General features: G+C 44.1%; 1 protein-coding gene across 8 annotated transcripts in view; it reads right to left on the reverse strand.

The window, feature by feature from the left end:
- The window catches only part of CEMIP (cell migration inducing hyaluronidase 1), a 179,021-nt gene that overhangs the window by 131,389 nt on the left and 23,486 nt on the right, over positions 1-24,146 (reverse strand). Inside the window, exon 1 of one of the 8 annotated variants that reach the window (XM_063638630.1) lies at positions 10,559-11,728. The exons of the other annotated variants lie outside the window; for them this stretch is intronic. The gene's annotated coding sequence lies outside the window, so the exon portion shown is untranslated. Of the gene's footprint in view, positions 1-10,558; positions 11,729-24,146 lie in introns of those variants that run through there. 8 annotated transcript variants of the gene reach the window in all.

Consider the following 24,146-nt stretch of genomic DNA (forward strand, 5'->3'; position numbering starts at 1 on the left):
CTGGTCTCGAACTCCTGAGCTCAGGTGATCCGCCCACTTCAGGAAGTTTAACATTCTGTGCAGATCATTGACTTTGGACTGAAAACTATCAGGCTATACTGCAGTATCTGTTTATAAGCCAGCTTCCCTTCTCCCACTACTCACTCCCATGGTGATCACCTTAGGGGCAGAGCTATATTTTCTCTCTTTCTCTCCCTTTCTCATATCAGGTAAAAAGAACTGAGTTAATCCTGTGCTTCAAATGGTGGAACAAAATCATCACTGGGGGCATGTCACCTATCCTCGAGTCAGAGCTGGCCCACTGCCGTGCATGGTAGTGATTTGTCTAATGGACAAAGAAGCAGCTTGGAAGCAGCACAGTGGAGTGAAAGGGCAGGGACTATGACCTTAGAAAGAGTAAACCCATCCTCGGTCCTGCTTCTTATTGTAGGACTTGGGACAAGTAACACAACCTCTAAATGGGCCTCAGTTTCCTCACCCATAAAATGTTTTTATCAAGTTATTAAGAGGATTAAATGAGGATGTTATGCTAAACAGAAGGTGAAAACTCAACCCCATCAGGGAACAGGTAGTTAAGAAATGAAGGGAGAGGCTGGGTGAGAGGCAACGAGGAGTGGTAGGGGCTGTGGCCAACTGGAGGGCACACTGAAGCATGAATGCCACAGTTAAAGGCATCCATCCCTGGAATGCCAAATGCATGACCTCTGTGGGCCAAATTTTGCCTATGACTGTGGCCTCTGCCCCAAGTCTGGCACATATGATTATATAATACTTATTATACCCTAATTATAACAGCAAAAGGTGGAGGCTCTGCAATTTGAGGCCTGCATAATTTAAAAGCCAAGAGACTATAGCTCAAGTTCAGGTCTTAGTTCTCTGCCAGACTCACTCTGATCATGAGTTGCTGCATAAACCTATAACTCAGTTTGTACACTGAAAATCCAGGAAAACCCTTACCATGACCACAAAAGACAGCACCATAAAGTGTTAAGTGATATTCATGGTACTGACCAGGTTATTCTGAAATAGCCCTTTGCTTATCATAAGGCAAGAGGTAGAAGCCTCATAGAAGCCAAGGCCACTAAAGGTTACTACGCACCAGGAAGGCAGCAGGGGAAACGAGAGAAAAGAGCTGCATGCAGAATAAACCCAAACAGACAACAAAAATGCCCAGACTGGTAACTTGACAGCAAATGAATTTTGTAAATAATGCACTATTTGTAGCATCTGGAGAAAATGCAACACTATCTAAAATACAAGATCTTTGAGAGTAGGATCACATATATTTTTAATTCCCTACCATGCATAAAGCAGCCTAGCACGCAGAAGGTGCTTGGTTAACACTAAATGAATGAAAATGATTGGATGGAGTCGTACAGAAGAAAGAAAGACGTGCAGACAGTGAAGTTCCTAAGTAACAACTTGTACAATTGTAGGTGGGAGAGTCTAAAAGGCCAGGTGCCCACAATCTTTTCTTTATCTCAGATATTTCTGTTGTCTGGGCAATAACAGACAAATGTACCCTCAGGCAGTCTGTGATGGTCAGAGGACAGTGGGAGCAACAGCACAGGAGGGCTATCTGTAGATCTTAGTTGGGGAAAGGGGAGAGCATTCTTAAAGCCCGAGGGGTCATCCTGCATCTTGCCACCCGTTCTGTGTCCCGAATGATATCTGAGAGATCTGGCCAGATGCAAATCCAGGGCCTTGGCTTCAAAGTGAAATCGCTGATGGACACTTTGCCTCTCTCACTTTTGTTCTCCTCCCAGATGCTAATGAGAAGGCGCAATGGCTTTGCTTACTTGTTTGAACCATGGCCATGCATGCTGTGGCTTGGCCAATGCTCAGCATTTGGAGTGGTTTAAATAGCAGGTCAGACAGAGGCCTTTCTAGCCCAGCCCTGTCCTGGAAATTCTTCTTAACATTTACAAGAATAAGAGGAGAAAATAATGCCTGCTTCACCGAGGGTGGGGGAAAGGGCTTAGGCCTTGAAGTTAGGAACTGTACATTTTTACCCTGGTTCAGCTATTCCCTACTGTGTGTTTTTCTTGACACATCATTTAACCTTGCTGAGCCTCAGTTTCCTCATTTATAAATAGAAGGTAATGCTACCCTAGGTTTGTTGTGAGTTATTAAATGAAGTTTTCCACACACACACTTCATGGTGATACAATGCCCATCGGGTACACAGTTAACTCTCAGTTACTGTCTTCATCTATAAATGTTGATACCAAGACCTCTCAAACCTGCATCACAGGTTTGTTATGACAGCCCATAGGTAAGACGTGAGCAGCCTGGGGTGCTGATGACACCCCCTTCCTCCCTCTTTAGCTGGTGGGGAATACATGCAGACCCAAATGGAGATCGAAGGATCTATTTTACTCAAGCTCACAGTTCACAGCTAAAGAATATTCCAGAACTTCATATGTCCCAATCTGATGATAAAAGCTGAGCCCAAACATAGGAAAACACTGCTTCTGCCACAGGCCCTGCGAGGTCACTTTCTGAGCTGGAGAAAGGTGGACCTACTGAATCTGTCCCAACTAGTCTGCTTACTACGTGGGAACCAGAAACATAAGCACCCACCCTACCTAGCTCAAAGAGGTGGGAAGAATCAAAGACAAGAGACAATGAGCCTTTCCTACTTAGTAACCATCTTTCAGACTACTTATAAAATGTAAATTAGTGAATCGAGATAACATTAAAGAACCGGCCACCCTGTTGGGCCAGCCTGCTGATGTCAGAATAAGGTGCAGACCTCCTGCCCCCTCCCCTCCAAATAAAGAGGCCAGAATATCCAAATGTGTTGAATTGAGGTGTAGCGGCTGGGGACATGGATGGCTGCAAGTGCTCATGGGGCAAGAGGCTGCGGGTCTGGAGCAGAGGATGCTGGAGACTGTCCTCTTGGGTCTTAAGAGGAGAGGACAGCAGCAACAAGCGGAACTCCTCAGGGATGCCAGCTGAGACTGTGTCAGAGGGGACTGCCCTGGTGACAGTTTCACCCAGAAGCCCAAAAGACGAGAATCTGAGGCCCGAACAAGGAAAGACCGTGTGCCTCCAGAGGCCAAGAGCAGGTGGCACTAGTGGGTAAGCACCAGCAGGAGAGGGTGGGGGAGCTGCAGCTGTGGACTGGACTGCCTCGAATCTTACAGCACAGCCATGAAACATAAAGCAAACATCCCCTCACTTCCTCTTTTCAAACTCCAGGCAGATGTCACTCATCAAACACAACACCCATCCCCAAGGCCCCCCAGTGTGCCTTCACGGTCCTTCTTACTTGAGTTGATAAGCAAGACAAAGCCTAATTGCTGTCCCAGGCTAACGAAAAGACTTATAGCCCCAAGAGCAGGGAGAGTTGAGTGCTTCAGACATGCCAAGTTCAGGGGTGCATTGACCAGGCCCCTTCTTGATGCTGTGCTGGGGTCTTAGAGTCTGCACATTGGGGGTTAAATCTCAGCTTTACCACTTACCAGCTGTGCTCAGTTTCCCCATCTGTGAGATAGGGATAGTTTACAGGTGGATGAGAGAATTCCCACACCTGGCCTTCTGTTGTGCACATGGTAAATGTGAAAGAAAGGTCCATCATCTTTTTTCTTGTATTCATCATTTCCCCTTCTGGAAGCGCCTTCGTTTTGACCTCAGTCCAAATATACAACTCACAGAACATTCTTATCACCTCTCCCTATCTTAAAAATTAGTAAACCTGTTAAGATGTACCCATACCTGGTGTAGCTGGAACCCACCATCAGGGTTGAGTTGGGAAAATGGAGCCTCCTCATATCTAGTCTCAGGACAGGAGACCCCAAGTGATGGCGTGGGTGGTGTGAGGATTATAGAAGGGGAAAGGGACTGGGTCCCCAGGGTCTGGGGGAGAAGGTGGACCTGTTGGAAAGATGAGCTAAGACTGAAAAGTCCCAGCAGAGCCACATCAGGAGACGTCTGTGGTTGACAACAGGATCCCAAGTCTCCATCCATGCCCTAACTAATTCTGGCCCTGGAATGCCAGGGCAGATTCCTCTCACTGATGGCATCATCTCCAAAGGCCTCACACGGGTACACACTTTGCTCCTGGCCAACCCTCTGGGGACTCCAACTGTGTCTGAAGCTAGTTGCCATCAATGGAATGACTTGTACTTAGCTCAAGGGGAATTAACACATACAAATATCTGTAAAAACCACACAGGCCGAGACTCCCCAGGGGTGTAAACAGAGGCATACTCTCATTTAAACAAGAAATTCAAACAAACCGTTTCTCCATTTCCCTTCCTGAAACCCTGTTCTCTCCCATTTAAATCTTGGTGTAAGAAAGGATTGCAGGTTGTTGTTGTTGTTGTTGTTATTTTAATGTGCAAAATAGCGGATGCCCAGAAACGTTAAGCAATTTTTCAGGACCACACAATCAGTCAGTAGCTCATCCAAGCCTGGATTCTGGCCCCTGGACTCCCAGCCCCATGTTCTCACTTGGTTTGACTGTTTCTCAAACTTGGCTCTCATTTCTGACCATCTGTTTGAAAAGCTCAAGAGTGAGGAGGTGTCCTATGTGGCAGCAGATGGAAGTCAATCAAGGCATAGAAACCAAATGGCACCATGTTGGGGGGAGGGACACTCTCAAAGTGGAAATATCCTCATTTGATGCCACAAACAACATGAGAGGAGGAAATAAAACCAAATCGTTAGCCAAAGCAGCTGTGCTTGGTCCTACAAAAACCGAGCCACCTTAGAGTGTTCACCATCACTGGGCAAGCCACTGTTTTCAATGTGGCATTGACACTGCTAATGTCAGATCAGAGCTTTCTGCTCTGAGCTTATTCACAATCTTTTCTGTCCTTCATGTGGAAAATCGAGGCGAAAGACTGGGTCTTGTGAAAATAGAGCCTGCACAAGAACCGGACAGTGACAGCTTAAAGGGAGGCTCATGAATCCACACCAAGGGGAACCTGGCCCTCGTTTCAGAGACCTGATGCCTGGCACAGGCTGGGTTTGGGTTGGAAAGGGACAGAGCTGTTACTGCACATATGAGAAGACTGTCAAAACACCATGAGGTCATTACAAACATCAATCACCCTCACTTCCTGCAAGGTCTGTGAGGTGGTAGCCCCAGTGGCAGGCAACAGGGAGGTTCATGCATTCAGTCAACAGCCATGCTCTGAGGGCCTGCAGAAAACCAGGCTCTGGGCTCGGCACTGGCACTGATGGGAAACACATCTGGGGGAGCCAGGAAGCTGTGCACAAGAAGCATCAAAGTTTCAGTCTTGACTGGGAGCTTCTGTCGAAGCCAGTTGGATGTGCAATGGCTTCAGGGGCTATCAGATCCCAGGTAAGACTGGGACACATTGGCACACTTCCAGTTATTCTCCACTTGAGGATGAACTGATCCAATCATAGCTCCACAGTCTCAAGGTGCAGCAACCAGGAGGAAAAGAAAACCAGCTGTGTCACTCTTCAGGTGCCCAATGGCAAACAACAGCCTTCCAAAGTGGCAGCCTCTAGAAAGTTCAAGTGCTTCCAAGAGCTCCTGACATGCATACCTTTCTAATCCCAAGGGGAGACTGTCCTGAGAGTCCCTTTCAGGGATCTGCCACACAGAGCTGTGCCTTCAGACAGTCCTCCATCTGCTCTCAGCCTCAATCTGTTCCATGGCCCATGGGCACATCTAAGTAGCCCATCAGAAGTTCCAATGGAGAGAAAGAGATGTGAAGGATACACAAAGGTCTTTTCTCCCCCAAAGACCTCATTCCCTCTCCCTCACACTGTCCCCTCTCACACCCTGATTGAGTAGCAACACTTCAGCCTGTCTTCTTGGATGAACCTGTCTACTCATCTCTCATAGACCTCTTGAATATGCCCTTCTATTTTTGGACCCTATTATTTTCACCTGGTTGATGGAAAAAAGCCTCCCTGCCGATCTCCCTGCTTTTATCTACCTGCTTCTAACCAATCCACGTAGTTGCCAGAACTATCTTCCTAGAACGCACCTGTACTCATCCTTTCTCCTGCCTAAATGCTTTCCACAGCTCTTGGCTATATATGGGTCATAACTTCCTAACATGAACTTTTATAACTTGACCTCTGCTTCTCTTTCTGGTCACTGACAGCACTGGTAGATCAAACCACTGGGAATAAAACAGAAATTAAGGTTCCTGAATGCAATAAGCCAGGAAATAATGAGTCTCCCATGCTCCCTGCTCCCTCATTCCTGAGTCATCTGCATCCTCACAATGCCATCCTGCCAGCAGCTATTTCCCTGTGAGATTATGTGCTCCAAGGGGCTAGCAGATGAGTGAAGCTCATCTCTAAATTCTGAGCAACCAGCACAGAGCCAGTTCTTCAAACAGTTCCTTTCCAACTACTGCCTTCTCAAAGGTTTCACATCTTTATGATGAAGTGCAAATTTCACTATTTTGAAGCATCTTTTGGGTTCCAAACTCTGTATCAGACACTTTCACATTTTTAGTTTACTTGACCCTCACTGCAACCTTGTAAACTAGTTAATAATAACATAAAATAGTAATATTAAAAACATATTTAACATTTATTAAATACCAGAAATTGTCCTAAGTGTTCCCATGTTTACATTCATTTACGGTGTACAGCATCCCAGTGGGTTAAGTATTATTATAATTTCTTTTCTATAATAGGTGAGAAAACAGGTTTGAAAAGGTTGAGGGACTTAACTACAGTTACCTAGCTCCCACCGTCCTTGGGAATTAAATCCAGATCTATCAGCTTCTATGGCCTGTGCCCTTAATAACTACTATTACCCCCTTTTACAGACTCAGAAACTGAGGATCAGAAAGTTGAGGGGGTAGTTCAGGGTCACTTGGCTAGTCAGCAGCCAAGCCAGCCCTCCTGAATCCACATCCTATGCTGGGATCCACTGCTACTGCTTGTAACTGATGATCCTGACTGTGGTTCAGGTTGGATGAATCAAGGAAAAAACCTTGACCCATCAAAAACCAGGTTCCTAAGCTAAGAAGACCCCAGGAAAGCATACGCATCTATGAATATAAAGGATACACTGTGCTACCAGTCCTCAGAAATTTATGCAGGCCAAAGGAATACTGGGCTCTGCTTGAATATTTTTGGCAGCTGGGAAGACATGTGACTCATGGTATTTATAAGGAACAGGCTGCCCACTTTCCTCTGACCAGTCTGGGTAGCAGCACTACCATGGAATACCACTGCCCTGGAGAATTCCAGATTAAATAGAGGAAAATCAATCTGGGGAAAGAAACATCCAACTCAGAGAAAGAGGGAGACAGAAGAGGTGGCATGCTTTTGCACAGCCTCGCGGAATTCTGGAACAGTCCAGAGCAGGAGCTGTGACCTTAGCCGAGAATCAAAGATTAACATGGGCAAGAGAAAGGCTGGTTGAGCTTCACTGTCCCACCCTTGTCATGCTGGCGACTTTGAGATGTCTACAATTCAATTCTTTGGTTGGCTGCAGAAGTCGAGGGGTTTCAGACAGACTTGCCTTTGAATCCTGACTCTGTCCTATTGTGACCAAGTCAACCAACTTAACTGAGCCTCAGTTTCCTCCATCCACAAAATAGGGTTATTGAGACCTATAGCTCAAGGATATTCATGAGAATCAACATCATAATGTATAAGAAATACCTGGCATGGGCCTAAAGTAGGTGCTTAATAAATGTTCCCCCATTCCCTTCCTCTTTCTCTAAGAGAAGATCCTCTCTTTCCGCCTTAAAACAAAATAGGCTGAAAGCAATTTAGCCCATCATTTAAAATGATTAAAGTCCCCAATTTCTGTTTGTGAATGCTGTAGAGGGTAAAGGGGGAATATACAGAGCGTGCTGTCATTGGTCTTGGTGAACATAAATTTGAGGAATTGTACCAATGTTCCCATTCCAGGTCACATCTTGTCAAGATTAAGACATTAATGGATATGACAAAGATCCCAGACGAAAAGCAACTTCTGAACCACACCACTGGCATCCTGATTAAAGCAAACATAAGCAAGCTGAACCCAGCAAGGCATCTGGAACCATCCCTAAGAGTGACCATCCACTAGACAGGACCCAACCCTGCCATGAGTGGAATCAACTTCCTGTCTCATGAGGCTGCAGATTTCAAATCCTCTGCCTCTCCATGGCTTCCTGAGCTCCTAACCACACTCTGACAGCCATGGCATCTAAGCAAAAAGGGAAATGAGTGAGGCCAGTTGAAAAATTATATAATCCTCCATTTTAAAAATAGGACTGGGTATTTTTGGAAAGAACTAGCTGGGTGAGTTATTTAACAGCCTTTCTGGCTAGCCTGTGGAAACTCAGAAAATGGCATTCTCTTAGGGTCTCTAGAAAGATGTGTTACTTGGTACAGCCAAAGAAGACTGAAGATGCCCAGGCTAGGCTGAACCTGGGACAATTCAGAGATAGCCTGGTCCTTTGTAAGCTGTGGACTGGTCCTGGAATATACGCTGGAAAGAGAGGAGTTTGGAAGCCACTCCCCAGGATGGATCTCTGTAGGCAAATCCTTTCATCAGCTACTGTGAAGCCCTCTGAGCGATGCGATTGATTAAGGATTACAAAAGCCTGGCAACGGCTTCCACGCCCCACTTCTTGTTCACATGTTACACATTATTAATCAATTACAACTCTTTCTCTACAAGCCCCAGAACCAATCCTTTACACAAATCTCCCAGAAGTCACTAACAATCAATGGGAGTTGGCACGAGGTGAGATTTCTCCAGCCTGTCTGCAGTAGCTAGTAAGTGGCGCACTGGCTTCAGTTTGGACCACTGCTACATCATGGAGTTGACCTGTTGAAATTGATGAGCTATTCTGACATCAGTAATGCTCCCTGCAGCTTAGAGTTCAGGACTTCTGTTGTGATACAAATACAGCTGCTCGGAGAATGAAAATATTCATATATTTTTGGAGCAAATTCTAAGTACTTTCAAGTCTGTGCCAAAATTAAAACTGTCCAGAAATACTCTGATTCTCTTCTCCTTTGGGCCCATGATAAGTTTGCACTTCTCCTGCCCCTTTTCAAGTAAGACTATGGCCATGTGACTTGGTTTGGCTGATGATACATGAGTAGAAGTGACATATGTCACACAAGTGAAGTCTTAAGAGCCAGTGTATGATCCACCATGCTCCCTCTCCTCTGCCCTGGTGATGGTGGAAGCACATATGGAGGTGCAGCTTCCCCACCAAGGGGTCTTGCATGACTATGAGACACAGTATCTCCTTGCTGACCCACATTGGACATGAACATGAGTGAGAAATACATATTTTTTTGTAGTAAGCTGCTGAAATTTGGGGGTTGTTTGTTCCTGCAGCATTGCTTTACTTATCCTGACCTTTACAAACACTTTCAACTAGTCATTCCATCAGATCCTCTCAACAACCACGTAAAATAGGAAAAATGCTACTATCCACATCATACAAATAAGATGACGAATGCCCAGAGAGGTTAAATAATTAAGAAACACTGAAAGCTTTTACATTAACTGACCAACAGCCTATCACCAAAATGGAAATGTATATGCTCTGATCACATAATTTTTACAAGAAGTAGCGCATTTAAGCAAGTCATAGATCTCACTGAAAAATTAAATATTGTCTGAAAATTGACCCAGAAGCACCAAACACAATCATCTAAGAATAAAGCCACAATTTGCCACCACAGCCTCCTAAATTACGGTTCTCGCTCGTCTTTGCAGCAGTTGTCAGGATCCTCACAGTCAGCCACATACCCCCAAATGTTCCCATAATCCTCTCTGCTTCTACTTACATATTATTCTTATTCTTATTGTTATTATTATTTTGAGACAGGGTCCCACTCTGTCACTCAGGCTGGAGTGCAGTGATGCAATCACCGCTCACCACAATCTCTACCTCCCGGACTCAAGTGATCCTCCCACCTCAGCCTCCTGAGTAGCTGGGACTACAGGCACACACCACCATGGCTGGCTAATTTTTCGTTGTTGTTTTTGTAGAGATGGGGTTTTGCCATGTTGCTCAGACTGGTCTTGAACTCCTGAGCTCAAGCTATCCACCCACCTCGTCCTCTCAGTAGTGTAGTGCTGGGACTACAGGTGTGAGCCACTATGTCCAGCCTACTCACACATTATTTATGCAAATCCTATTCTCCTATAAGCAATATCCAATTATTTGAGCCACTTTCTCCTCACTTCTCCTTCAAATGACAGACACTACATGTTCCAGGGCAGCCTGTCCCACAACCTTCCACATCCCCAGCTCCACGCTGTGTATAATCATAATAATTACATCAGCCAAGGTATCATCATTTTAGCTCCTTCCTCCTTCATCATGGCTTTCCATTTCTATTTCTCTATAAATAGCCTTGTTATAAACTCTTTACTATCAGCCAACTCCATTCTTTTCTAGAAGTAGGCAGAGTATATATTACAAACATAAAAATATAATAATAGACTTATCTTTACTTTGTTCAGGCATATAAATAAGGTCTCTGTGCTGAAGCCCGAGGAGCGAGAACCCTGTCTCCCGCTTTGTTTGCAGTTACTCTCCTAGAGTAACTGTGCACTGCAGGCTCCTAATCACAAGTATTCATTGCTCACCTGGTTTGTGCTCATTGCTGGGCTTGGAGCTGTGCAGGTACAAGGACACGATGTCCTCTCACCCTCGTTTGACCTCTGTCTTCTCTCCCAGTGCCCGTCCCGAGACCCATCCCCACCCTTCCTCATGCAAACATACACGAGAAGAGTTTCAATCCAGCTGATGGGGTCAGGTTAGAGTGTTGGAGGAGATCATTCAGTGGAGATGATTCAATCTTTTAAAGACTCCAGGAGAGAAAATTCTGGTATCTGGAGTAATCAGGGAGTTCTTCCCAGAGGAGAAGCAGCTTGACCTGGGCCAGGAGGTGTGGCTTATTTGTGGGAGGATTGGCCCAGGTGGTGCAGAAATGAGGCAAGGAGAGGAGAGGTGATAAGATGCTAATGATCAGCATAAACACCTGCCTGCAGGAGGGCCTGCAGTAGGAAGCAGACAGGGGTCAGAGGAAACGTCCAGAAAGAACTTTCCTGCCTCCCTCAAGGACCCATTTCTTTGATTTCGGAGCTTTCCACTCCCTGGAAAACTGTGAGTGGTAGCTAGCCTAGCCTGCCTCAGCCACCACTGAGTGGTGATGCAGAGAAGGGAAGCGTTTAGGGCTTAAGGGGCCCTGCTGAGATAGGAAAGTTTCTCCTGTGGTCTTGATCAGATACAATTCTTTAGAGTTACCATATACCCACTTTGCCCTGAAATCCACGTGCAGCCATCACAACTTAAAAAAAAAATAGCGCTGACTTTTCACAGCAAAATAGCATTGCAAAAGAGTTTGCTTTAGAAAGTCACAGTCTCTCTTAACTCACTTGGATTTTTAAGCATAAATTTCAATCTGGAGGAATATTGGAAAGAGGGCACCAGTAATGGACTCATCCCAGGAAAAGTATTTATTCTTGCCTTTCCTCGGCCAAGGAAAGTTTCTATGCTGGAAAAAGCACCTCACCATCCACCGAGCTGTATGGCAAAGATTATAAATAGAAATAAAGAAGTCATTCTGACATGTTTATCATTTTGCCTTAAACTTCTGGAGCTCCCAGGGCAGAAAAAACTGGATCTTCTCCCTCCTACTTGGAAAATATATTTCTTTGGGTTTCCAAATAATATCTCACTAATAAAACATGATCTTTAACTTTTTTTAAAGACACAGACTTAGACTATTTAATGAGAGGATATTTATTCTAACTCCTCATTTTTATAACTAAGAAACAAAGGAGAAGGAATGGGAGGGAAGGAAGGAGGAAAGGAGGGAAGGAGGGAGGAAAGGAGGGAAGGATGGAGGAAAGAAAGAAGGGAGGTAGGAAGGGAGAGAGGAAGGAAGGAAAAAAGAAAAGAATATCCATTGAATATCTATTATATACCAGGCACTGTACTGTGCATTTTCCATAAGTTACTTCATCTAATCCTCATAGCCAAACAATCTGGAAAGTATTTTTGGCCTCGTTCTCATGACCAAAGAATTCAAGGCACAGTAATTAAATGCCTTTCCCAATGTCTTGTAGCTAGATAGGGACAGAGTGTTGCTCATCTGGTCTTCACCACAGCACTGGGAATTGGGCCAGGCAGGCCACAGGATACCCATTTTACAGATGAAGAAACCTAATCTCAGAGAGGCTGAGGCATTTGCCTGTAGTCTGAAAGTTAGTGAGTGACAGAGTTAGGATAAGAATGCAGTTCTCCCAGCAACCTGGCCAGTGGCTTCTCTACACACAGGGTATATATGGCAGGTTTTCCTTACTTGGACCAGTTTTTCCAAAGAAGTGAATTGCTACTGTGATCTCCTTCGAAAGACCCTCTCAGGGATCAGGAAAAGCAGCAGGGACACTCTCCACCTGTATTGAAAGTGCAACTATTGGGCTGGCCCAGTGGCTCATGTCTATAATCCCAGCACTTTGGGAGGCCAAGATGGGAGGATCACTGAGGCCAGGAGTTCGAGACCAGCTGGCCAACAGAGTGAGACTCCCATCTCTTAAAAAAGGAGAGAAAAAGAAAGCACACCCCTAGAATTTAAGTCTGCATGGGGAGGAGGAAATAATACAAGTCACACTGGAGAAAATAACGATTTGGAGGAATTAGTGAAATCTCTCTCAGAGCCATTCATTCTCCAGGTCTGTGTGTTGCCCATGCTGTTACTCTGGCTAAGGTACCTTTCCCTTCTTCACAGGCCCAAAGCCTACCTATCCTTTGAGGTCCAACTGAAGACCCTCAGTGAGCAATCTTCCAAGGCACCCACATGTTCTGCCCTGAGGTTTGGGGAATAGGGAAGATGCAGGAGAAGAATTCTAAGAGGGGGTGACATTGAGCTGGATCTTGAAGGAAGAGTAGGAGATTGTCAGGGACATATGAACCTTGAAGAAGATCTTTCAAGCCAAAGAAATCAATGACCAATGTGCTGCCCCAGCTGGAGCAGAGAGAGAACTGCTGGGTACCAGGCTGAGCTGGAGATGGTGGCCAAGCCGTGGGTTGCTCTGGTGTCAAGCCAAAGAGTTTAGGCCGGGCGCAGTGGCTCACGCCTGTAATCCCAGCACTTAGGGAGGCCGAGGCAGGTGGATCATGAGGTCAGGAGATCGAGACCATCCTGGCTAACGCGGTGAAACCCTGTCTCTACTAAAAATACAAAAAAATTAGCCGGGCGTGGTGATGGGCGCCTGTAGTCCCAGCTACTGGGGAGGCTGAGGCAGGAGAATGGCGTGAACCTGGGAGGCGGAGCTTGCAGTGAGCCGATTGCACCACTGCACTCCAGCCTGGGCAACAGAGCGAGACTCCGTCTCAAAAAAAAAAAAAAAAAAAAACCAATGAGTTTGGACTTTATCCTTTTGTGGATGGGAGAGGGTGTCTCAGCTTTGATCAATAAACCTTTGCTGCTACAGGTGTGGAGCCAGGTATTAGAGATACTTAAGTGAATGAAACATCTCTTCCACCCTTGAGAAGCCCAGGGGCTAGTGGATTTTAAGTGAGAGAAAAATCATCAAAGTTGCCTTTTAGAAAGATAGTGGTAATTGATATAAATTTTAAGTCTTACTTATACAACATCAAAATCATTTTGAAAAGCATAATTCAGACTGCTGGCTCTGAAATCATCTGCCCGAATTCAAATTTGGACTGTTCCACTTGCCACTGGACCTTGAGGGAATTATTTCACTTTTAGAGTGCTTCAGGTTCCTGCTCTTAAGACAGAATTGCTGCTCCAGCCGGGTGTGGTGGCTCACACCTGTAATCCGAGCATTTTGGGAGGCCAACGCAGGTGGATCACCTGAAGACAGGAATTCGAGACCAGCCTGGCCAACATAGTGAAACCCTGTCTCTACTAAAAATACAAAAATCAGCTGGGTGTGGCAGCACCTGTAATCCCAGCTACTTGGGAGGCTGAGGCAGGAGAATCGCTTGAACCCAGGAGACAGGGGTTGCAGTGAGCTGAGATCATGCCACTACACTCTAGCCTGGGTGACAGAGTGAGACTCTGTCAGGAAAAAAAAAAAAAAAGACAGTACTGCTGCTCCTATTACAAATGATGATGAGGAGGAGGATGGCAGCTAACACTTGCTGAACACTGACTACGTGCCAACCACGGTTCTAAGCACATCTGCATGAACTCATTTAACCCTCACTACAACCTTTTGAAGGAGGTGCTATTATTGCTCCCATTTTATCAACCCAGAAGTGACCAGCTTCTGGTCACAGAAGAATTGGGTATCTTGCTCAAGGTCAAGTGGGATAGTTACTAGTAGCTCTTATTTTCATTCCTCATCTTCTGCCTTTATTGACAAAAACAAATGCATTAGAAAAATTAAAATTAATCATGCATTGTAAAGGGAAAACATGGCAGTGATGTAAAACACAAAATTTCTTTTGAAGTCTATCCCCCTTAATTTCAGCATGATGCTGGTGTAGGGATGGCTATGTCCAACTCTGCATTTTCAATGAAGCCGTCATAGGCCTCTGACCCAACCCCTTCCAACAGGGCACACAAACCTTTCAAGCTAAAGCACATGTGATTATTGCCCAGCCTATGCTAAGTGTTTGTTAACAGCACTTTCATTCCAGTGTTTTCTCAGCCTAACAAATTAGACCTAATGATTTGCTTTCCTGCTGCATTTAAAAAAACATGACTTCATGTTTTTTATAAACATGTTTAACCATAAATCTGGTTAGTCTGATCCATGAGCCAATTCTGCCTGTGAAAAAAATATGAAAATTCTTCCAATGTAATTTAAAATATCAAATGTCCCTGGGAATCACTGCAGTAACAGCAACCACAAAAGCAGCTCCCATTTCCTGAGTGTGTTACTACGCTTTACAAAAATCCTCACAACAGGCCCACAAGCAGGTACTATTGGGCCCATTATACAGGTGAGAGATCTGAGGCTTAGCAAGGGTATACAAGGCCATGCAATTGACTAATGGCAGGGCTAGGATTTGAATCCAAGTCTCTGTCTCCAAAATCCTCTTCTTGTACACAAGTTTGTAATACAAACAAGAGGGGAAGAGGAGTCTATGGAAACGACCTAGAAGCTTCTCATTGAAATTATCCTTAGACGGACATGAAGATGAAAGCATTTAAGTGATCTCCAGATGCAGGCCACCACCCAGGTAATTATAACATTGCAGACTATGCTCATGAGAGGTTTGCCAAAGCTGGCTACAAACAACTCGGGTTAAAACAGGACATCAAGCCAGCCCGGTGTCATGCGCCTGTAATCCCAGCTACTTGAGAGGCTGAGACAGGAGGTTTGCTTGAGCCCAGGAGTTCAGCCCTGTAGTGTGCTATGCTGGTGCCTATGAATAGCCACTGCACTCCAGCCTGGGCAACATAGAGAGAAAGCCCCTTCCCTAAAAACAACAACAAACCGGGACGTGGAGTCAAGGCAAAAACCATGCTGAGTGTGAGCTCCCAGGCACAATGACGTAAATTCTCTGGCACTCAAAGCAACTATCAAATTATGCCAGAGAAAGCCAGGTGTTTGTGGACTAGGTTTAAATCAGGCTCATGCGCTGGGTGTAGTGGCTCATGCCTGTAATCCCAACAGTTTGGGAGGCTGAGGCGGGCAGATTTCTTGAGCTCAGGAGTTCAAGACCAGCCTGGGCAACATGGTGAAACCCCCATCTCTACAAAGAAATAGAAAACATTAGGCGGGCATAGTGGCAAGCACCTATGGCCCCAGCTACTCAGGAGGCTGAGACAGGAGGATCGTTTGACTCTGGAAGGCAGAAGTTGCAATAAGCTGAGATCGTGCCACTGCACTCCAGCCTGGGTAAGAGAGTGAGACTCTGTCTCAAAATAAATAAATAAAATCAGGCTCACAGGAAGTGTGATTTAAAATGAGACACTCATCACTATCAGTTTAGCAAGGTTGCCTCTGGCATGTCTCAATCTTCCCTGTCATTATCACTTGACCATGTGCAGAAGACAGCAAAATCAATGCCATTGATCCAGCCCTCCAGGACTGTGCTCTGTAATTTCTACAGTACATCAGTCACACTGGGAAAATATCACCTTCATAGACATTGAGAACACTTGCAATCTCCAGGCTCCATGATGGATGCAGTAAAAACTTGCAGGATTTCATTCAGGAATGGACAACTGTCATCCTCCAAGTGCCAGTTTATATATCTTTTCTCACAATTTCCAGAGAAACTTCCTACTCCACTTTGGGCTCCTTAACCACCTGACATTCTTCTATTATAGGAATTTTCATGTTGAATTCTATTTAGTTTTTTGTCTCATTTCTCCACTAGACTATAAGTAGGTTGGGGGAAGAGGGTTTATCCTGGTATCCTGGTGTCTACTACAAGGCCCAGCATGTAGTTTATTAAATCAATGAGAAGCATGATGTCTGGGTGATGGGTAGGTTGGTAAATAGATAGGCAAATGAATGGACAGAAGATTGAGTAGGCAAATGGATGGGGAAATTGTAATTTTATTGCTGGATGGACAGCCAGATGGTTGGAAGAGTAGATGGATGGCTGAATGTGAGGGTGGCTGGTTGGATGGATGGATGGATGGATGGATGGAATGAATGGGTGGATGGATGACATGGATGGATATACTGTGGGTGATTTGGTAGATGGAGAGAGTAGTGAGTGGATAGATGAATAGACAAGGAGCAGACAGGTTCTCAAGGAGCCAAATCAGTGAGCCATTTTAAGTACAAGTTTAAAGAACACAGGTGGGCCGGGCGCGGTGGCTCATGCCTGTATTACGAGGTCAGGAGATTGAGACCACGGTGAAACCCCGTCTCTACTAAAAATACAAAAAATTAGCTGGGCGTGGTGGTGGGCCCCTGTAGTCCCAGCTACTCGGGAGGCTGAGGCAGAATGGCGTGAACCCGGAAGGCGGAGCTTGCAGTGAGCCGAGATCGTGCCACCGCACTCCAGACTGGGAGACAGAGCGAGACTCCATCTCAAAACAAAAAACAAACAAAAAAAAAAAAACACAAAAAAAAACCACAGGTGACTCAAAAAAGAAAATGGAAGGTTGTCCTTCAGGAGAGTCCAAAGCCAATCTTACCCAAATCAAAGGGAAACATAGTTGTAGGCTATATTTGTAAGACTTTTTCTGCTTCATAAGACTTTATGAAATCTTATGAAGCCTGGTCTCAATAATGTCACAATATTGCACATCCATATTATTAGTTAAGAAAAAAATCAATTTATCAATTGTGTGGCAGGCAGAATTTTAAGATCCCCCCACCAGATTCCCAGAACCTGGTATACACACATACCTTGCTCACAGTTACCCAATCAAACACTAATGTAGGTACTGCAGTACAGAGATTTTGAAGATGTAATTAAAGTCCCAAATCAGTTGACTTTAAGATACGGATATTATTCAGGTGAGTCTGACTTAATCACGTGGGCCCTTTAAAAGAAGAAAGTATTCTCTGGGTGGTTGCAGAAAGAGAACCTAGATACTCAAAGCACAAACAATATTTGCTGCACAATTGTTGGCTTGAAGACAGAGGGGAACACATGGCAAGAAGTACAGGTGGCCTCGGTGTGCTTAAAGCAGCCCCCAGCTAACAACAAACATGGAAATGGACTTCAGTCCTACCAGCTTAAGGAAATGAATTCAGCAAACCACAAGAAAGGGCCCAGAAGCGGATTTTTCCCCATAGCCTCTAGACAAGAACTGAGCCTGGTCAACACCTTGATTTCAGCCTGGTGACACCATGGGTAGAGAACCCTGTCACTCTGCACCATGCTTCCTATCCACAGGACTGTGAACTAACAACTTGGTGTTGTTTTAAGTTGCTAAGTGTATGGCAATTTGTTATGCAGTACCATGAAATTAACCTATCAGTTTCATCCAGAACAATTCCATAAAAGGAAATTCACACTTGATAGAAACTGAATTGTTATATTTTCTTCTAGTTGATTGAAGGAATATTTAATAGCAGCACTCTGTCTCAGATAGATTCAAATGCTGACTTCACAATATGAACATTTTCCCATATAAATAAACATTCTTTTGCAAGATTTTAAATAGCTACATATGATTACATTATATGGAAACACAATAATTGACTCAACCTTTCCCCCACAGCTGGGCATTTGGGAGGTTTCCAATTATTCACTATTATAAACATCACTATAATAAAAATTATTGTAGACGCATTCCTGTGCTCTTCCCTGATACAGTCTTTAACATCAGGTATTAGAAGTGAAATTGCTAGCTTTAATATAGTACCCATTTTTAAATCTTTCAATACAATTGATATTTTCACGGACAATATATGAAACTGTGCAAATCCCCACATCTGACCACAAGTAGGTAATGTAAGAAAAATCAATAACTTACTCTTGTTTCTTCATCCTCGAGCATTCATATTTATCATCTTGTCCCCAATCACTAGCATTTCTTTCTATTTCTCTGCAATTCTGGGACAGCATATGGTGTTGATCAATTAAATCACTGACAATTTTTAGCAAAGTCAGTTCTACTTTCTAATTTTTTCTCTTTCTGCTTTAAACCATCCTAGCCCATTGTTGGCTTCTTTACGGAAATTTTTTTTTTTTTTTTAGCTTCCCCATATGTTATTTCACTTGAACCTGTTATCTCTTACTTCATAGAACTGATTTTTTTTTTTATTGCAGAGTTCAAAGCAGATGCTACCCAAACTACTTCTATTTCCTGTAGCAATTTTTTGTATTGTTTTTTTCTCTACCTTTCCATGCTATGGTTATTTCCTTCTTGTCTGTTCCATAACATTTTCATGGGCCTAAGTTTTGTTTTTTGTTTTTTATATAATTTATTCATCTGTGATGATACCACTGTATCCTGGCTTGTTATTTTTCACAGGTGTGGTACCAGTAAATGCTCTGAATCTCATGGGTCAGCTCTATGGGTGCTGCTAGAACCCTGCCTGCCGACCTGAAGTTAGGATGGAGGCTGGTTGATGCCAGTTTATATTCCCAGCTCAAGGATGCAGCCGCCTAAGTGGGGGCAATGGGAGGCAGCTGCGCTGTATGTAATGCCTTCCATTTACTGCTGTGAGGGTCTCAGCGGTGGAAGGCTGCAGGTGCGCCATCCCCAGCATCAGGTCTGCCTCCTTGTCAGTCAACGTCTATGCACCACTCACCATTCCTAATATGCCGGATACTGAACAGGCCATGGTGGTCTTGGATGACTTAGTTCTCCCTTTTGAGCCTTAGCTTCATCTATAAAGAGAAAAATACCTAGCCTAGTCTCCTGACTTCAAAGGGTTACTAAGAGTGACACAAGTGTCAAAGAGTTTTATAAACTGCCCACAAATCCTGGGTTAAGTATTATATTTAGAATGAAGCTTGGCAAAGGGCTGCAATGGGTACAGGGGAGACACAGAGAGGGAAGATCAAGTGGACGCTGCCAGCAGGAGCCTGCGGACAAGTGCTCCCTGACACATGCTCTCTCCAGAGCACACAGGTGCCTACAAACACCAGGACATAATCTCAGCAACCTATAAACTACCCCTACTACAAACAGATCTTCATAAATGTCAATGCAATGGCAGAGCACTGACAGAAACATTGAAATGAAAAGAAAATGTTTTAAATGAAGGCCACTGTGCTGGCTGATAACCTTTTGATGACTCAATGTTTTTAAGACAGCCTTTAGCTATGATGTCTTACTGTCCCTCAGCAGTTGATCCAGTGGCTCCCACTGACTACAGTATCATGCACACTCTTGTTCTGGCCTCCAAGGCCTCCAAAATTTGGATCCAATCTATTTTTCCAGACTTATCCTCCCTCTAATTCTTACAAATATCCTCTCCTCAGGCCAGGTGTGGTGGCTCACGTCTGTAATCCCAACACTTTGGGAGGCCAAGGCAGGAGGATCATTTGAGGCCAGTGGTTTGAGACCAGCCTGGACAACATAGTGAAACTCTGTTTCTATACAAATTAATTAGCAGGCGTAGTGGCACGCACCTGTAGTCCCAGCTACTTAGGAGGCTGAAGTAGGAGGATCACTTGAGCCCAGGAGTTTGAGGCTGTAGTGAGCTATGATTGTGCCACTGCACTCTAGCCTTGGTGACAGAATGAGACCCTGTCTCAAAAAAAAAAAAAAACCCTCTTTAGATACTTCGTCTCTACTCTTCCTTTAACCTCAAATGTCCCTTTCCCTACTATCTACAATTTATTTCTCACCTATCCTACGTCTAGTCCCATCTTTTCTTTAAACCTGTTTTAAGAAAGCCCAGCCCACAACGTTAGTCTCTCACCCAAACTCATAATACTTTTTGTTTCTGACACTGATTTGACATTGATCACCAGTTGACTTCCACGCACTATTTCTTGTGTTGCTTTGTGTTGTAAGCTGAGGCTCTTCTATCTTAAACACAGCAGAACTTAGACATGCAGATGATTATCTCATCTAACACACCCTCTGGAGGAACTGGGGACCTTAAGGCTTCAGCACATCCTCAAGACTATTCTTAAAAGTGGCAAATTTTTATCCATCTTAGGATTTAATTCCCAGAAATAGACAGAGGTCACTTGAAAAGAAAACTGGAAAGTGAGCAGATGATCAAACAGTATAACACTATGCATAAAGTGTGGTATAACTCCAAAGGTTAGAGATTAATTTTCTTCTGGAGCTTATAATCTAGTTCAGAAAGCAATTGCAAAGAGCTTTTCAAACTCTCCCAATCAGCTGTCCAGGAGAGCAATTATACTTAATTTTACCATGACCCTTTCCCCATCCCCTCTGCTAGGTATGTAAAAAAGGTGGGATTTCATGCATATTTAGTGAATAAATGATCAAATGGACAAATTCATCCCCATTTCCTCGTTCCTGGTTCCTGGAAGAAAATTATTCTCTTGGGTCATCCCACATTGCAAGGAGACCTTTTTCTTCTATGAGTGCTCACCATGAGCTTCTCTCCAGAATGTTTTTCAGAATTGGGGTCCAAAGACTCCTATGGACATAGTCTCAAGGGCTGTGTCATACAAGCCTTTCTTCTAGATCAACTGGATAAGCCCTTGTAATGAAGTGCTGCACACAATTTCAACGCCATCTGCACTAGTGAATACCTTGGACCAAGTCAAGGTCAAACAATACCTAGGCACCTCAAAAGTTTTCACAGTAATTAGAATTAAGTGGCAGAAGAACTGAGTCATCACATGACATACGTTGGTATGAGCATGCCAGCCTCCCCAATAAAATGTGTTATAAGATATTCTGGTTGCTCACAAACGCATTTTACATACCTTGTCTTTGCCCTCACCAGCGTTCAATTATTCAGTACCAGTATGTAAATACACAGTGTAGAATATTCCATTAACCAGCATTTGAAATTTCTTTTAGTGTTAAGTATTGGGAGATTTCCTTTTATAGCAACCAGCTTAATAAAATAATAAATTAGTGGCCCACTATGAGTTCAGTGTTAAAAAGTGGGAAAAAGTGACACAGGATGACTCAAACAATGGTCCTTTATAGACAAAATTAAATAAGCCGAGACCAAAACAAGTGAAATGCAAAATGGAGAGATAAAACTTTTTCTTATGAAGCCCAACATTGGTAGATTTGGCATATCAAGTTTATGTTAACAATTTAAATTTGATTCATGTTAGAGTTTTGTTTGCATATCATTTGTAAATTTGCTTTAGATTTATAGATGTGTAAGAACTATAAGCTGAGGAATTTATACCCAGTTTTATGTTTGTATATATTGAAATAACATACTAATAAAGGTAATTTAAGTCAACAGTGGACATCCTTGGGAATGTTTTCCCTTAAAAAGAGTCTGTATCTTACTCAGGTAAGAACAACAGTACTCCCCAGCTTCCTAACCACACGGTAACCACCAAAGGGAAGACAGGCAGCTGGCTGGCAAACGCGTTTTTTAAACACCTAACTTAGTGCTGGGCAAGCACCCCAGCATGGGAACCGCCTGGCTCAGTAGGCAGTTTAAGCCTGAAAAGAAGGTCTGCTTGTTTGCATGTCTGCTTTGTAAATATTGTCCCGGGCGGGCAGGAAGGGGCAGGTTTTCAAAACACCCATAATCATCTTCTTCTGTGTATTCCTTTTGCTTCGGACCTGACTCACAGAATGCAAACAGCCTTTAGCAGCCTTGTCAAATCATGAAGCAGTTTCTCCAGGGCTGATGTGATCTCTAAGCCAGCCACTGATTTTATCAGTGCACAAAGCTTGTTTTGGGGGCTGTTAAGGCATAAATCCACCTCTCCTGCTTTCATGTGGTTGTGAGACCTGGTGGGAGGATAGGTGTTGATACAGGAATTGGGGCTCTCTCGTGCTAGCTAAATGCACAAAGGGGAAAACGTGCAGTTCCAGGGTGGCCATGGTAGTTCTCCGTGCAGCCATGTGACTTGCTCCCAGCTTTGGATCTTCTAGAAATTCAGGCCTGGCTACCTCCTACATGAGTGATGAATTAAAGCCTTTCCAAAACCTTATTATTGCTTTTATTAAGCAACAACCAAAAGCCTTTCCTGTGTGGCCCTTTTGCTTGTCCCCTAGTTCAAGTGCTATGACAAGAACTCTGTCTCCACTTATTATCAACCAGAGGAAGGACCTTGGTTTTATCATACAAAGAAGACGAGTTTGCTCTGACATTACAGACTTTCCCAGAGGTTTTGAGATTTTCACCTGTGAAGGAATCCCAGTCATTCATTAGGAAACACACACGTGCTTTCAGCAAGTTGAAATCCTACATGGAAACCTCTCCTGGGACATCTGGAGCAGTAGATGAGGCGCCTGGCATCCTTGCCCAGATGTCAGAGCTGACAGGAGCCTAGAGCCAGTCCAGTCCAAGCTTCTTGTTTCTCAGGTAGAGAAACTGAAGTTCGGAAGAGTCAACTTTCCTCCGGTCACATGGCCACATGGTATTGAAGCTAAAAGTAAAACTAGGCCTTCTGTCTCTTGGTCCAGAGCTCTTTCCACCAAACCACAATTATGTCTTCAAAATAAAGGAGACACTGTCTCCCATATTCTCTGACTATGCAGCCATATTATTTACCAAAAAAGGCACTGAAAAGCCATTGTTTTCTTCTGCAAGATGCAAGTCACAGGGATCAGCATATAGAGCTGAAAAGAGATCTTGGGGTCTGATATGGTTTGCCTGTGTCCCCACCCAAATCTCATCTTCAATTGTAGCTCTCATAATTCCCATGCATTGTGAAAGGGACCTGGTGGGAGGTAATTGAATCGTGGGGGCAGATCTTTCCGGTGCTGTTCTCTTGATAGTGAATAAGTATTGCAAGATCTGATGGTTTTATAAAGGGGAGTTCCCCAGCACAAGCTGTCTTGCCTGCTGCCATGCAAGATGTGCCTTTGCTTCTCCTTTGCCTTTCACCATCATGGTGAGGCCTCCCCAGCCATGGAACTGTGAGTCCATTAAATCTCTTTTCTTTAGAAATTATCCAGTCTCGGGTTTGTCTTTATTAACAGTATGAGAACAGAATAATACAGGGTCCATCTGAGTTATATTCCAGATGGGATCATTGCAGTCCAAAGACAGCCATTTACCCACAACAGAAAATGAGTCAGAGGCAAAGCAGAGACCTGTGGGTCTGGAGCCCAAGACAGACTTGAGGTCAGACAGCAGATCTCTCCCACACCACAGATTAGCTGCATGTCTGTTGAACAGTTGCTTAACCTCTCTCAGACCCTTTTCTTTCTCAGCTAGATAATCTGGATAGTCTAGAACCAACTGCATGGAGCTGCTGGGAAGTCTAAAGGAGATAATGAATGCAAATACTCGTCACAGTGTCTGGCCATCAGCATCATCATTGTCATCTTCACCACCTTGTCTTCCCGTCCAGGGAACTTTCCGTTATAATATTTTGCTGCTTCTAAGATTCTTTTTCATTTTTTATTAATTCTAAAGTTAAACGTTTTGGGTTTGACATTTCTTAATCCAATGCCTAGAACTTGGGGTCAAAATTGAATTGAATACTTTCCACACATCTATCAGGAGAATATCCTTCCTGCTTAGTGATCTGATGACCATGGGAAGTCATCCATAGCTTTCTGAAATATACACACCTGTTCTAGGGAGAAACCCTGTCCCAATAACCTCCTTGTATGTGGGGGGACAGAATCCAGCCATCCTGTGGCCCCAAGGGAGGTTCTGTACAACTCTGTGGGGGTGGTCACCCATGATGTAAGGT

This window comes from Symphalangus syndactylus, chromosome 5 (genome assembly GCF_028878055.3).
Source record: "Symphalangus syndactylus isolate Jambi chromosome 5, NHGRI_mSymSyn1-v2.1_pri, whole genome shotgun sequence".
Taxonomy (NCBI): domain Eukaryota; kingdom Metazoa; phylum Chordata; class Mammalia; order Primates; family Hylobatidae; genus Symphalangus; species Symphalangus syndactylus.